The sequence below is a fragment of the Ornithodoros turicata genome, chromosome 7 (assembly GCF_037126465.1).
Source record: "Ornithodoros turicata isolate Travis chromosome 7, ASM3712646v1, whole genome shotgun sequence".
NCBI lineage: Eukaryota > Metazoa > Arthropoda > Arachnida > Ixodida > Argasidae > Ornithodoros > Ornithodoros turicata.
The window spans coordinates 2,512,890-2,527,706 of record NC_088207.1 but is presented as its reverse complement, the minus strand read 5'-3'; positions in this window follow the sequence as shown (position 1 = coordinate 2,527,706).

Here is a 14,817-nt window from a genome sequence, read left to right as displayed (position 1 = left end):
ATCTAAACGAGTTTCAAGAGGGGTGCCCTGCAGAACAGTTACTGCAGTTGTGAGTGAGTTGTGAAAGTGCACCGCTTTTCTTGACGCAGGTGTTGCGCATTAACGTGAGTATACTAATTTAAAGTCGTGACGTCAGCCGGGCGAACCCAATTCCTTTTCGCCTTTATTGAACAGTTGCTGTTATACTGAGCGATGCTAACGCCACAGGGTAACTTCAACGGTGTTCGCTGTTCAGGTGTTGGCAGCCCGTACATAAAGTGAACACGCGCGAAATTGGATGTTTTAAGCAGGCCGTACACGGTATTTACGCGTCACTAGCGCACGTTTTACTCATCAACACGGCGCCGTGGTGAATGTTCCTTATTACGAAGAGAAACTGTAGTCATTGCACTCTGCACTCTTAAAACATAACTTCGCCGCATAGCACGGTGAAGTTCAGCCATTGCACAGAATGATAACCACCACGAGACAATTGATGTTTGAGGTTGGAACAAATATATCATAGAATATCAATTTCGTGATACCCCCCCCCTCCCCCGAATTTATGTAATGCGTGGGTCCGGATGTTTTTTTATAGCAACTAACATAACTGCATAGTGTCAGCAAAAGGGGTACTGCGCCCGTTCTTAAACAATTATTGGCCAGAACGGTGTTATCCCAAGTGGTGGTTTGCTGAGAGCGTGCTATATGCGGTGAAATCCTATTTTAAGAGACTATCGAACATATGCTGACATAATGCCGCGCATATCACAGTAAATCATTTTACACCTTTTTTGAGTAAATTGCTTGTCCTATAACTGACTCCTTTTTTCACACCACAGTGGCTGGTGTATTTTAGTACAGCGTTTACTGAAGGATATTATATAGGAATCACTCCTACTATAGGTTCTTTAAGAACAACACTTTTATTAGGGGCGTAATCCATTGAAAAACATAATTGAAAACATCATTTGGGAAAAGGGTGTTCTGTAGAGGATACCCCAACTCTTATCGCGTAGAGTACCAGCTCCTGCAGCAACTGCAGGTTCGCATTTACACTTTGGAGGCAAGCGCCACACAAAAATGAAATGAGGTAATTCATGCAGTGTGTTGCCTGCCTGTTTATCACGTATGATACCGCGCAACTTTGAACAGTGAGTACTTGTGCACTTGTTGGCAAAGTTGATGAGTTACTGAAGTTTCGGCAGAGTGCTGGCATCGCCTGGATCGCAGCATCGTAACGCCGCCCGCTCTCGTGCAATGAGCGCCGTTCCGATGTAGCGATCTCCAGCAGGCGATGCCAGCAGCGCGCCTGGGCACCCACGAGTATTGTCATCAACAGCGTGTGTATTGTCATCAAGCAGGAGTGCTACCTATATGGAGGTAGTCCCCTTTGGACAGACACTAACTTTACGTTACAGTCCTACAAGCTAGATAACAACACTCTCTATAGGAGAGTGCTTTTCGTACTGACCACACCAGGCGAACAATCCAAACACGGGAGAGCCGCTGCTGAGCGCAGTACGATCCTAGCGAGCTGGCTAGAACATGATTTGCCACTCACCCTGAACGTGGCGGAAAAGACGAGTAGACGTCAGCCAGCAGCGAGAGCACTCCACAAGACCATACACTCTAAATCGTTTCACACCTTTAAAGGTGTAAAATAGGTGTATTAACAACGATCACATCCCTTTCACACCCTACAACTTTGTTTTGGAAGTCTCTGAGGGTGTAGCAATGGTGTACTACACCCTCAGGTGAAATATATGGTGATAGTGTGTCGCCTGGGTGTATAAAAGGAGTACGTTTGTTTTCGTTCACATGAACAAAAGTAAATACATACAACAACAGGGAGCAGGAAGTTACATTACAAAAGTGCATGCCCTGGATTTACAACACGTCTACCATCTGGTAATTCATGCAAATTTAGAAGATCTGTTGAGATAGTGCTTAAATTTCTTAAAACACGTTGCTCCTCATTGCAAGACAGAACAAATACATGATAGTGCTCATCATACTCAACTGTAGTTAATGTTTGTATGAGAAAAATGGTATCAGAGTTAATAACATGTATGCCTGCAATCTTAATGAACACGAGTAAGTCTTCCTCGGAAGATTCTTTGCCAAACCAACAGCAAATGTGTTATCATTATCAACTGCACTTTTCACATAGACTATAGATTCTGCGTGAATATCACGGTCATGAATGTAACACTGAATTGCTTCTGGGGCATGTTGAAGTAGTATCTCCTTGGAACCATTAGTAGATGTGGCATTTCTCATGAAGGGCTGCGACCACACATACATTTGATAAAATTGATGTCTTCTGGCTAATGAAAGGGTTATGTTCTTAAAATGTCGATTTTTTCTAGCAACATCTTTAAAATGCTGGTGTTTCCCTTCGAAACGCGTACAACCATACAGATAGGAAAGGACCAAACATCCTGATGAGTCGCGGATAATGAACAACGTAATGCATTTTACAGGGGTATCTGTGGGTACAACACTGCAAAGCCTTGAAGAAATATGCAGTGAATAAATGCAGCGTTCTAAGTAATGAACATGCATATGGGGGAGGTGCCTGCTCATGAGAAGGTCTACAGTTTCACGAAAAGCTATATACAGCTGCCATGCTTCATTGCCATGCACAGCTGCCGCGATTGTCTGTATGTCGGCTGTGCATGTGCATGTCGGCTATGTTTACACACATATTCAGTCACCTTGATGTGCATACATATATGGACCTCAATGTGATTATACGCAATACGCTGGTAATTGTGAAAACACAGTTACCAGCATATTGCCACAAACCCAACAGTTTATTCGGCGTTACACCCTTTACACCCCAATTGCCATGAGGGTGTTAAAATACACCTTAAAAGGTGTGCGCCATGAACATTTTGATTTACACCATTTAAGGTGTAAAGCGATTTAGAGTGTACAGTGCTTGCTCACGGACAATGTGGCTACGAAGCCCTGCCCTGACAGCCTGAAATATATCTGCGTCTCCGAAGTCTGGGCCACCGAAAGCCAGCCGGCAACGACAGATCCAAATTTGAAAGTTGATCTCGGTAATTAATAATACCAATTGTTTACACTGAACGCCCGGAACTGGCAACGGTTTCAGGAACTGTACGGTGGCCGAGGCGACAGTCGACAGCTGAAATATCTGGGTTAGTCTGGCGCCACAGCAAAAGAGGAACACGACAACGCCTGAAACAGTGCTCTGCGGTTTCACACATCCCGCAAGACGGGCAACCGTCAGAGCGAAATATGTGAAAACGGAGTAGTCGCTCACGAAGAGGAATAACATCGTGGACCACCTTCCACTGAAGGCTGGCGCGGCGGGCATCTAGCTGGCCTCAGTGATTCGACCCCAAGACAGTTTCGTCCGAAGGAACCGGAGGACCAGACTACAACTCCCAGATAGCTGTATAAAAACCGCTGACAGCCCATAACTGGATGTCAGCGTCCTGAAGCTGGAGTCCCAAACGCCGTACAACATCAACACAGGCACTGTATTAATGTGGCAGGACTTCGGACCTAGGCCGAAACCTAGGGCTCTCAACGAACCACCTGGTAGCACATCTCAGAGACTACTGCACTAATGCGCACGCCGGGTGCTCGGGAGTGTGCAACGCCTCAAAATAAACGCGCCATTGGAATGCAAGACACTTGTCGAGCACCACCGGCAAGGCTAAGCCGCCCTGGTCACGTGTACGATGCAAGCGCGACCACGCGACCCACTCCACCGAACTGCCCCAGAAGAAACGGAATGCGTGCCTAGTGATGGCAGTTTGAATTTGTGGTGGTGGCGTGGCAACGACTCCCAGAAACCACAGGCGACTGTAGTACCAGGCCACTAGCAGATGAGCGCGAAAAGTGATGGGCAAATCAACAAACTTAAGCGGCCGCAGGACAGCTCTGCAACGATTAAACACTAGTGGCCAATTTACGCGAGATATACCAGTGCAATCAAAAGTCACACCAAATATTTCGACTTCTGGCCTCACTGGAACACAGAAAGGAGCCCCGCAGGGAGGCTGGAGGTTAAAAAACAGTGCTGAACTTTTTGATCTATTCAGTCTTTCCCCTAAAAGAGCTCCGTAATCCTCAAACGCCTTCAAAACAGGCCCTAGGGAACACCCACAAGAAACGATGACAGAGACGTCGTACGCGAACGCAAAAACAGGTGGGGGCCATCCATTGGGCAGCGGCAATGTAACAGGAAGCGAGCACAGTCTCTCGAGTAGAGGGTTGATGGCAATGGCGTACAAGGCGGGAGAGAGAGGACATCCCTGACGGACCCCACAAGTTCAAAGGGGGACGACAGTACGCCAGCGACAGAGACAAGGCTTCTAGTGCCGCTATACAAGGTCTCCACATAACTGACCCAAGCAACGGCGAACCCACATGCCCTCAGCCGAGAGAACAGGTATGCGTGGCGCACACGATCAAATGCTTTGAACTGATCGAAGGACGCCAGTACAGCGGGGGCATGGCCACTGTTAACTCAGTGGATGGCATCGCGAAGAGAGATTCTATGAAGGTCTGAGGATCTGCCGGGGACGGAACATGCTTGGCAAGGATGTAACACCTTCTTCAACAGAAACAGAAACGCGCAATAGAAGAGTTTTAGCTAAAACCTTATAATCGCTCGTCAGTAAAGTAACCGGACGATAAGCATCTCGGTCCAGTTTTCGAGACTTGTCTTTCCACCATTCTGCATGCTGGGGCATAGCAACCGCTGGGTTAAGCAGAGTCTGCTGGGTTAAGCAAAAACCCGAGTCATGCAAAAACCAATCACACTCCAGAAGCGCTTGTAAAACTCAACTGGGTGGCCACCAATGGCATGGCACTTTCCGGTCGTCATTGAGGAGACACGCAAAAACATCATTTTGCGTGAGCGGCCCTGAGTCAATATGCTCTATTAGTTTCGCCGGCAGTAGGCACCCTCGGCTGATAACAGGCTCGTCGTGAGGTGACTTCTGATAAAGGGCCGCACAATGCTCACGCATTGCTTCCTGAATATCAGCGGGATAAGTCAGAATTGAGCCGTCAGCTGACCGGAGCTCAGTAATTCGTAATTCCTGGTTTTCTGCTACATAGCGCTTGAGTAACACACGGGAGCAATATAGCTCCCGCATCAGCGCACCACATAGCGTTGCGTAACAAATTTGCGTCTGGGCTGCATTCGGAGAGAGGCCAGGTGCCTCCGCACGTCCTGGATACCGGACTCAGGATTCAGGACTGCCTGAGTCAGGGATGCGAAGCACAGCCTACACCTGCCTGAGTGCACCTCTACACTGCCGGTGTTCCCGCGCGTGCTGTCTGCCCCAATGCTGAAAACGGTGTACTACATCCAGCTTGAGAGCCTCCCAGTGACTGGGACCGAAATCGGGTGCGGAACAAAGATCCGGAAGCCACTTTTTTACGTCGTATTTAATTGAGGGGTCGTTGAGCAAAGACACGTTTAGGCGCCAAAAACTGGAGCCAGAGCGAAAATTTAGCAGGCCAGATACAGATAACAGAACACCAACATGATCCGTGAGATCCCCAGGAGGTCGCGTCACAAAGCGGGAGATGAAATCCGACAGTCCTGGCGCGCAATATACTAAGCGCGCAAGTCCTCTATTTGCTTGTCTGCCGTGCTGTCAGTCTACCGTGCAGTTGAAGTCGCCCGCAAAGAGTAAATTTTGGTTACAATAGAAAAAAGGGTCAATTGTGCGAAAGAAATCATCTGAGCGCTCACTGTTACGGGCAGGGGCGCGAACATTAACAATGCGAAAAGCACTACTGCCGTACTCTAACTCCGCCGCCACAACCCTACCTTCGGTGTCTGTGTCGAACCACCGGACGGTACCCCGGAATGACGGCAACACTAGAATACCCACGCCTGCTCTGTGTGGCGAGCCAGGACTGAAAAATGCTCTGAGCCCATGTAAATCATCAAGGGACTTGATCGCACGCCCGTAAGGGCAACCACTCTCTTCAAGAAGGACTATGTCCACACCTGCCAGCTTTGCCCAATGGACAACCTCCATATGCTTGGCCTCCCTAATCCCCCGGACGTTTAAGGTTGCAGGACTGAACAGAGGCATTAAGAAAGGAAATGCAGCGAATTTAAGAGTAGGACTCATTGTCCATTTGAGAGTCATCATGCACTTGGGAGCCGTCGGATTGCACACGCATACGTTTAGCGACAGAAGCTGGAAAATCCTTATATTCGACGTGCACTATCTTAGGGTCCTCATCAATCACCAAGTGCTCGGAGTCTGAGGACACAACACTGTCATCCTCGTCGCTGATAGCTTCGGTAATGTGGGAGTTACGCGCTGCCACAACGCCATCAACGAGAGCACTAGCGTGCTCAACTGGAGAAGCATCTCTTGCATCTAGGGTACCACAACTGACTATACTACACTGAAACACTGACAGCACCAGCAGGACTGCTAACGGCGCTAGCAGCAGAGACGAGACACCTGCGACGGTGTCGTCGGTATCGGCACCGTCACCACGAACTGCGTCTCCTCTACCATTTTGACTGCCAGCACGGACCGCGAAAGGCCCTTCCGCAACACTAACGGTACTTGAGGCACTCCCACTGGACATACCACCTCAGCCGTGACACTCTCGTCCGCGAGCGCCTGCACGGGGTGCGCTTCAATTGGAGCAATTGATAGCACACCGCTACCAGAAACACGGGATGCCCCTGTTGTAGCCAAGCTTTCGGATCCAGCGTGATTCCTACCACAGCGCTTAGAGACGAAGCATCGCACCTCTCGTGCCCACAAATCACTTCAGCGAGAACACTGAGAGCGTGCAGTCTTTTTTGAAGTGGCCCTCTGCGCCACACCGCATACAAACTCGTTTCATACCGTCGGAGCAGACGGTCTCACGCTTACCATGCACACACTTATGAAGTTCGGGTCTGGGGTCCGCATTTCCATAAGAGCGCCGGTTGCCCGTTTCAATACCCTCTAGCTTCTTCTGAGGGAAGGTCACGCGAGTCACTTTGGCGACAGTATCGTACTCAGTAAGTACTTTATGAGATGATAGTCAAAAGAGAAACCCTTTTCCGGAAACAATACCGAAAGATTGAAGAAAAATCTTTCCGGAACAGCATCGCAAGCTGTACTGCCCCCACAACCTTTTTTATCGGCCGCGCAAAGACACAACCCACCCAGCAGCGGACCGCGTTATTAATGTGGCCCTTCTCCGCTACCCCAAGCGATAGTCGATTGTTAGTGCGGAAAGCTACCTACAGAGGTACGCTAGTACACACTTCCACGTGTGTACTAGCGTACCTCTGTAGGTAGCTCTATTATTATCCTAAATATTGTTAGTGCGGCGACTGCTCACAGAGGAGCCGGCGGCTGTGCTGTCTAGGTTTTTTACCCTCAGTTTTCCTGTGACGCTTTCAAACATGTGTCGGGAAATTTCCCTTAAGTCAGCGTAGGGCTGACATTCCCTCAGGGCATCAATCATTACGTTGTCCTCGTGGTCACCACATTGCCTATTTGCATAAAAGTTGAGTGTGCGCGCTCACGAAGCACACAGGCGAACTAGCCTTTTTAGCCTTTTTAACAAGGGTTTTGAATACGGTACGCCGAGGAGGTCGTGCATTAATGTAGAGGGAGGGCACCGCTCTTAGACCGATAGAGTAGTGCGCCAGACATCTTACAAAAATCCTCGAAAGTCTCAGCACATGTTGAAGGGGAACTTCCCCTGGTAGCATGGAAGAGATATCATCTGCATACGCGAAAACACGAGGGGCAACCACCAGACAATCTAAGGAGAGGTAGGGAACCTAAACGAGCCAGGAGTGGGTTGATTGCGACAGCGTACAATACAGAAGAAAGGGGACAGCCCTGCTATACATCTTGCGGAATTTCCATTGGACGCGATCGACCACCCGTAACGGAGAGCAGCTTTTCGCACCGAGGTACAACACTTCCACAAAGCGAATCCACGCTTCATGAAAGCCGTAAGCTGTAATCGCGGAGAATAGATACGAATAACGCACTCTGTCAAAAGCTTTTGCCTGGTCGAACGACGCCAACACTGTTGCTAGCTGCCTCAGGTTTAACCACTGAATGGTGTCACGAAAGGTCATCCAATGGAGGACCGATGATCTGCCGAGAACCGTAGGACCTGCCCAGGACGCCTGCCAGGGACCTGCCTGCCCAGGACGCACATTCCCCCAGGGCGTCCGTCGTGACTTTGCCCACCTCTGTGACCAGACGACCGGACAGGCTTGCCATGGGTGCAAGACCTTCTCCAACTGCGGCGAAACACGTAGGAGAAGTGCCCTGGCTAGAATTCAAGTCTAAAGTTCTTGTATTGTTGACTGTATGAGATGAGCCACGGAAGAAGAGGTAGTTGAAAGTGCTACAGGGCTGTACTCATCCGTCTCCTACTTATTGTTGAATGATTAGATGAGCTGTTTAGCTTATCCTTATCGTCTCCTGCTTCGTATTGCCAACTGTAGAATGGGACAAGAGAAAACTTGCCCATATCATACTGTTATCGTCTCCTATTCAGAAAATTTTATTTTACAGGCATATATGTATTGGCATGTCTCCTGTGTATCGTCATCAAGCAGGAGAGCCATCTGTCTCCAGGCATGTCTCCTGCCTAAGATTGTTAGTGCGACGACTGCCGCAAATACTGTGTTGTAGTCTGCCCACCTCTACATATTATCAGTGCTAGTTATTCAACTTTGCCGGTGTCGAGGAAGCTTAAGAATAAAAGTGTTCACCTCTTAGGCCACTTAGCGGTACGCAATGAAGACGCCGTTGCACTTTTGAGAACTGAAATAAATGTTGATCGTGGTGCACCCTGAAATAATGAGGGGGGGGGGGGGTCGAGGTAGCTTGCCGTTGTTGGCCGCACTCAAGTGGGCACCGTCACGACTATAGCCAAAAAAAAAAGGAAAAGAAAGTGGGAGAGGGGAGTTGAGGACTTCAAAGTGATGTAGAGGCAGGATGACCGGTACTGATGGGACGGAAGCACACTGTAGGTGGGAGGTGCACTAGAGTGGTCTCTCCGCTAGGCCCGTTTCTTGAAGAAAGCGCACGAGGCCGCGAGTTTTTGAAAGTCGTTCCGCACAAGGACCTTCGGGGAAGAGGACGTCCGTCAGTATACCAGGCCTGGCGTGGGGAAGATGGGTTTCCCGCATGGTATGTGTGGTGTCGCCACATGTTTGTCATGTTAATCCTCATCGTCATTAGTATCCAACCACCTGTATATATGCATCGACATCATTGTAATAAAGGCTGTTCATCTTCTACACTACATTTTGGCGACGAGCAATTGGACCTGCTTGTCCTTCTTGCGTTCTTCTGCTGTATGTCATGAGCTACGGAAGCCTTCCATCCGTACCGCCATTTTTGGAGTTACCTGGCAAGCCTTACATTCCATGGGCGCAATGGCGCCGGATGTTCGAGAATTATTTGGATTGCGTGACGGACGCAAGGTTATCTTCGAAGCGTAAGAAAGCTTTACTGCTACATGCACTAGGTACGGAAGGCCAACGAATTTTCTTCACACTCCCGGTACCTCAAGTCACCGCGAGCCCTTCAACTGACAAGAAGGAAGAAGCACGCGATCCCTACGCAGAAGCTATAGCCACGTTGGAAGCTCGATATGCAGAAACTTTCAACGTCATCGCAGAACGACGCAAGTTTCGCCATCGGTCTGAACTTCCCGGTGAGACGATCGACGAATTTGTAACAGCATTAAGAGGCCTTGCTGCAACGTGCAATTTCGGAAGCACACTTGAAGAGATTATCAGAGACCAATTGCTGGAAAACGCAAGTCTTCCACAAGTTCGTGAACGCCTCATGATGGAAGGTTCCAGCCTCACGTTGGAACGAGCACTAACCCTAGCCAGGTTCATCGAACAATCGAACAATGAGGTGCAGCTGATGCGTGGTGACACGCCAGTTGTCCAGCGACTCACGAAGGCTAAAGGGAAACAACGTAGCAAGCCACCCTCAACTCTGAAAAGGAACTTCGCTGGGAAAGCCTGTTACCGCTGTGGGTCAACTACTCACCTCGCGAATTCCGCTACGTGTCCGGCAAGGGACAAGGAGTGCCGTAGATGCAAGAAACGTGGACATCTTGCGTCGGTATGTCGGTCGGCTGCTGGATCAACTAATCAGATTCAAGTTCAAGATAGTTTGGGCCAGAAGTTTGGACTTCCAGATCTTAGCTGCACTACGGTACTGGAGTTAGGACCTCCTCACAAGAACGCAATTTACATCACCGTTACAGTCAACAAGACGGATATCAGATTCGTGGTTGACACCGGTTCTTCAGTCACAATTTTATCCAGGGACTTGTACGAAGCGCACTTTGCTGCGGATTGCAAGTTGGAAGGCACGTCAATTTCCTTGCACAACTACTCGAAGCAACGAATACCAGTCCTGGGGTCATTTTTTGCAACAGTCACGTACGGAAGCCGCACTTCCCGCTTACTTCTCTACGTCGTTCCTGAAGGCACAGCTCTTCTAGGTCTGGATGGCCTTGCTGCACTGGGTATCTCCATTGATGGACCAACACTACAGTGCCTTAGGACGTCCACTTAACCCTGCAAACCTACAGGATCTTTTGGAGACCTTTGCGCATTTATTCTCGCCAGGACTTGGACTTGCAAAGGATTACACTCATCGAGTTAAAACAAGAAATGACGTCGCACCTGTGAGGGCGAAGCTACGCAGGCTACCGTTTGCACTACGTGAAGAGGTTACCCAGGAATTGGATCGCCTCCTCAAGATGGACGTAATCGAGCCCGTCACAGCATCCGAATGGATATCACCTATCGTCGTTGCCCGGAAGAAGGACGGGAAGTTACGTCTCTGCGTGGACCTTCGAGGACCTAACAAAGCAGTCGTCGTGGACGCTTTTCCTCTGCCTACTATCGATGAATTGCTCTACGAACTCGCTGGCACCAAAGTCTTTTCTAAGCTCGACCTTACGGCAGCTTATCACCAGGTCCTGTTGGCGCCCGAGAGTCGCGATCTCACTGCCTTCATCACTCACAGAGGACTGTACCGCTATGAGCGAGTGTGTTTCGGCTTGGCTTCAGCTCCGTCAGCTTTTCAAAAAATGATGTTTGACCTCTTCAAGGATTGCCCAGGTGTCAAATGCTATCTCGACGACATTATCGTTTTCGGAGTGAATGAGCAAGACCACTTGAAGAATCTTCATCGTGTCCTTCAGCTAATCTCTGATGCAGGACTCAAACTGAACGACAAATGTGTCTTCGGAGTGCGAGAACTGACTTTTGTTGGACATACAGTCAGACCGAACGGCATTTCTCCTAACCTTGCAAATCTCCAGGCGATACAAGATGCTGCTACCCCGGACGATAAGAAGACACTCTCTTCGTTTCTGGGAATGATGGGTTACTACGCCAAGTTCATAAAGAATTACGCAGATGAAGTAGAACCACTACGAGAGCTTCTACGGGGAGATGCACCGTTTCTCTGGACCGAGGAGAGGCAAATCGCCTTCAACAGGCTGAAGTCATTGCTTATGGAATCAACCGCACTTGCACTTTTTCATCCCGATCTGCCTACTACAGTCTCCACGGATGCGTCTGCATACGGCCTGGGAGCTGTACTTCAACAGCAGCATGCCCCGTACCTGAAGACTGTAGCTTTCGCATCGAGAACATTACCAGCCGCTGAGCGACGCTACTCCGTTGGCGAAAGGGAAGCACTCGCCTGTGTCTGGGCCGTGGAGCACTGGCACGTTTACCTCTGGGGTCGCCGTTTCACACTACAGACCGATCATCAAGCGCTTCAAGTACTCCTGAGCAGGCAAGGTACGGGTCATCGTCCACTACGGATAACACGGTGGTGTATGAGGCTGCTGGATTACACGTTCGACGTCGTTTACAAGAAAGGGAAACAAAATGTAATCGCAGACGCGCTTTCGCGCCTTCCTGCACCTTTGGCTGCTCCTTCCATTCAAGAGTCCCTTCAAGATGAAGACGAGATCATCTGCTGGATCGATTGCACTGGTTCCGGCATTCTGTCGAGACAAGAGCTCCAAGCTGAGAGTTATGCCGACCCGCTGCTAGCGCAGATCCTCAAGTTCATCCAACAAGGATGGCCAAGCAGGAATACAATGAGCCAGAATCTCTCTGCATTCGGGCAAGTCAAAGACGAACTGTCTGAAGTGGACGGTCTGCTGCTTAGGCAAGACCGGATAGGCGTACCACCATCCCTACGCCCCAAGGAGATCGCTTTAGCTCACGAATCGCACCTAGGAATCGTGCGCACGAAACAACGGATTCGACAATACTACTGGTGGCCTGCGATGGATGCCGATGTCGAGCGCTCCGTCCGCAATTGCTTGATCTGCCAGTCAGCAGATAAAAGCGCTAAGACATGTTCCCCACCACTTCAGCCAACTCCTTTTCCGGATGGACCTTGGGAGAAAATAGGCATCGACATCGTCGGCCCTGTACACCGTGCGCCACAGTCATCTAAGTTCATGATCAGTGTCATGGACTACTACAGTAAATGGCCTGAGGTCTCCTTCTGCAGCACAGTTACGTCCGCTACAGTAATCTCCTTCCTGCGCACACTGTTCAGTCGAGAAGGATACCCCACAGAGGTTGTATCTGATCGCGGGCCGCAATTTACTTCATCGGACTTTCAGGAGTTTCTCAACGACCGCGGTATTAAGCACACTTACTCGTCTATTTATCACCCTCAATCAAATGGTCTGATTGAACGTTTTAACCGTGTCCTGAAAAGTTTCATCCAAGTGGCCATCCTCGAAAAGCGAAGCCTCGAAGCAGCACTTACTGACTACTTGGGCGTGTACCGTGCAACACCTCACACTACAACTGGATACTCGCCGGCAGTTCTCTTACATGGACGTGCTCTACGAACGAGACTGAACGTGGTCGGTGGCCAATTCCAGACTTTCATGTAGATCCAGTCGTGGCTTTGCAGAATCTACGGGAGAAAATACTCAAGAAGCAGTTGGCGACCAAAAAGTATGTCGACAACAAACGCACCGCTCACGTAGTTACTCTCAAAGTTGGGGACTTCGTCCGCGTAAAACAACCAACACACGTCACGAAGGGTGACAGATTATTCTCCACACTAAGGATGATTGTTGCAAGCCAAGGAAACCGTTCTTTCTTGCTGGATGATGGCAAGGTCTGGAACGCAAGTAGACTCTCCAAAGTATCTGAAGAAGCGTCTCACAAGTATCGCAAGAATGTCCACCATCAGGATGAAGTTCACTGGTCGTTGATCGACCCTCCACAGTTATCTACGTTGCCTGTGAGCAACGATCGTAAAGCATCTACCGTCGACCCTCCACTTGAGCCTGTTACTTCAACCTCGACGCAAGAGCCTCAAGCAAAACGGCAAGAACCTTTACGCAGGGGTAGCCGTGAAAGACGACCACCGCAACGGTTGGGATACTGACAAGACTGGTTTCGTTTTTTTTTCTACAATATTATTATCCTGGGGGGAGGAAATGTGGTGTCGCCACATGTTTGTCATGTTAATCCTCATCGTCATTAGTATCCAACCACCTGTATATATGCATCGACATCATTGTAATAAAGGCTGTTCATCTTCTACACTACAGTATGGTATGCACGGCATTCTGTCAGGATATGTGCAAATGTCTCCGGATGATTACAGTGTCCGCAACTGGAGTCCTCCCTGGAGCCGATCTTGCACAGTTGCGAGTTCGTGAACGCAGATCCTGTGCGTAATCGATGGAGCATTGTCTGCATACCACGGGGAAGATCTTTCGTGGGAAGAGAGGGTCGGTGATTCTGCATGATGTCCTGTATGCAAGGATGATGCATCTCAACTAGCTGTTTGACGACCATGAGCCTGTCAGTGTCGGCCGGGACTGCTAAGGATGGGCTGCAGCTGTTGTGTGCTGAGGAAGCTAGCTGGTCCGCTCGTTCGTTGCCTCTGATGCCGACATGAGATGGGATCCATTGGAGCGTGAGCTCACCTCCGGTTAGCCTATGCTGGGCACACGATCTCCTTATACATCGGGCCAGAATGCTACCACACATGGGGTTTATCACGTTGTTGAGGGCACTTCTGGAGTCCGTAAGCAAGAGGGCCTTAGGTATTCCGGTGACTTGAACCGCAGCAGCTGCGTGTAGCAAGGCCAGGAGTTCGGCCGTCGTAGATGAGATTGGGTAACGAACTGATTTCCCTTGCCAGGCCTTGTTTATTGACGGGATGTAGTACGCGCTGGTAGCACTTTTGGAACGGTGGTCAATGGAGCCATCCGTGAACACCAGGGTATGTGTGTGATAAATGTCGCTTATCAGGTTCTCAGCCGCCATCCTGGCCACTAGGGGACTGGACTCGCTCTTCCTCCGTAGACCCCGGGATGTGAAGCGTTGTTGCGGGCACGAACTCCCGCCACGGCGGCGTAGGTGGACAAGCTGGGAGCCGAGGAAGAGCCCCCCTATTGGCTAGAGACCTGGTGGCACTAGCCAGGCGGCCTAGGGATGTGTGTGTCCTTTGTTCGAGGTCGGTGAAGAGGGAATGCTTGTTGATAGATGTTGATGCATCATCCAGAAACTGGAGTCCTTTGAGCTCAGAGTGGACACTAACAGGCTTTTCCTTAGCCTGAAATAATGAACTTCACCACATAGCACGCACGTAGCCAACCACCATCCCCAGTGACATCGTTCTTTCCTCTGATTTGCAGAAAAAGGGGGCGTACGCTATTTTTACTTCCCAGTAAACCATAGACGTCCCAGGGACGTCCATGGAATATTGAAAAATGGATATTCGGATATCCATGGGATCTACCCAGAAAGCCTGGGGA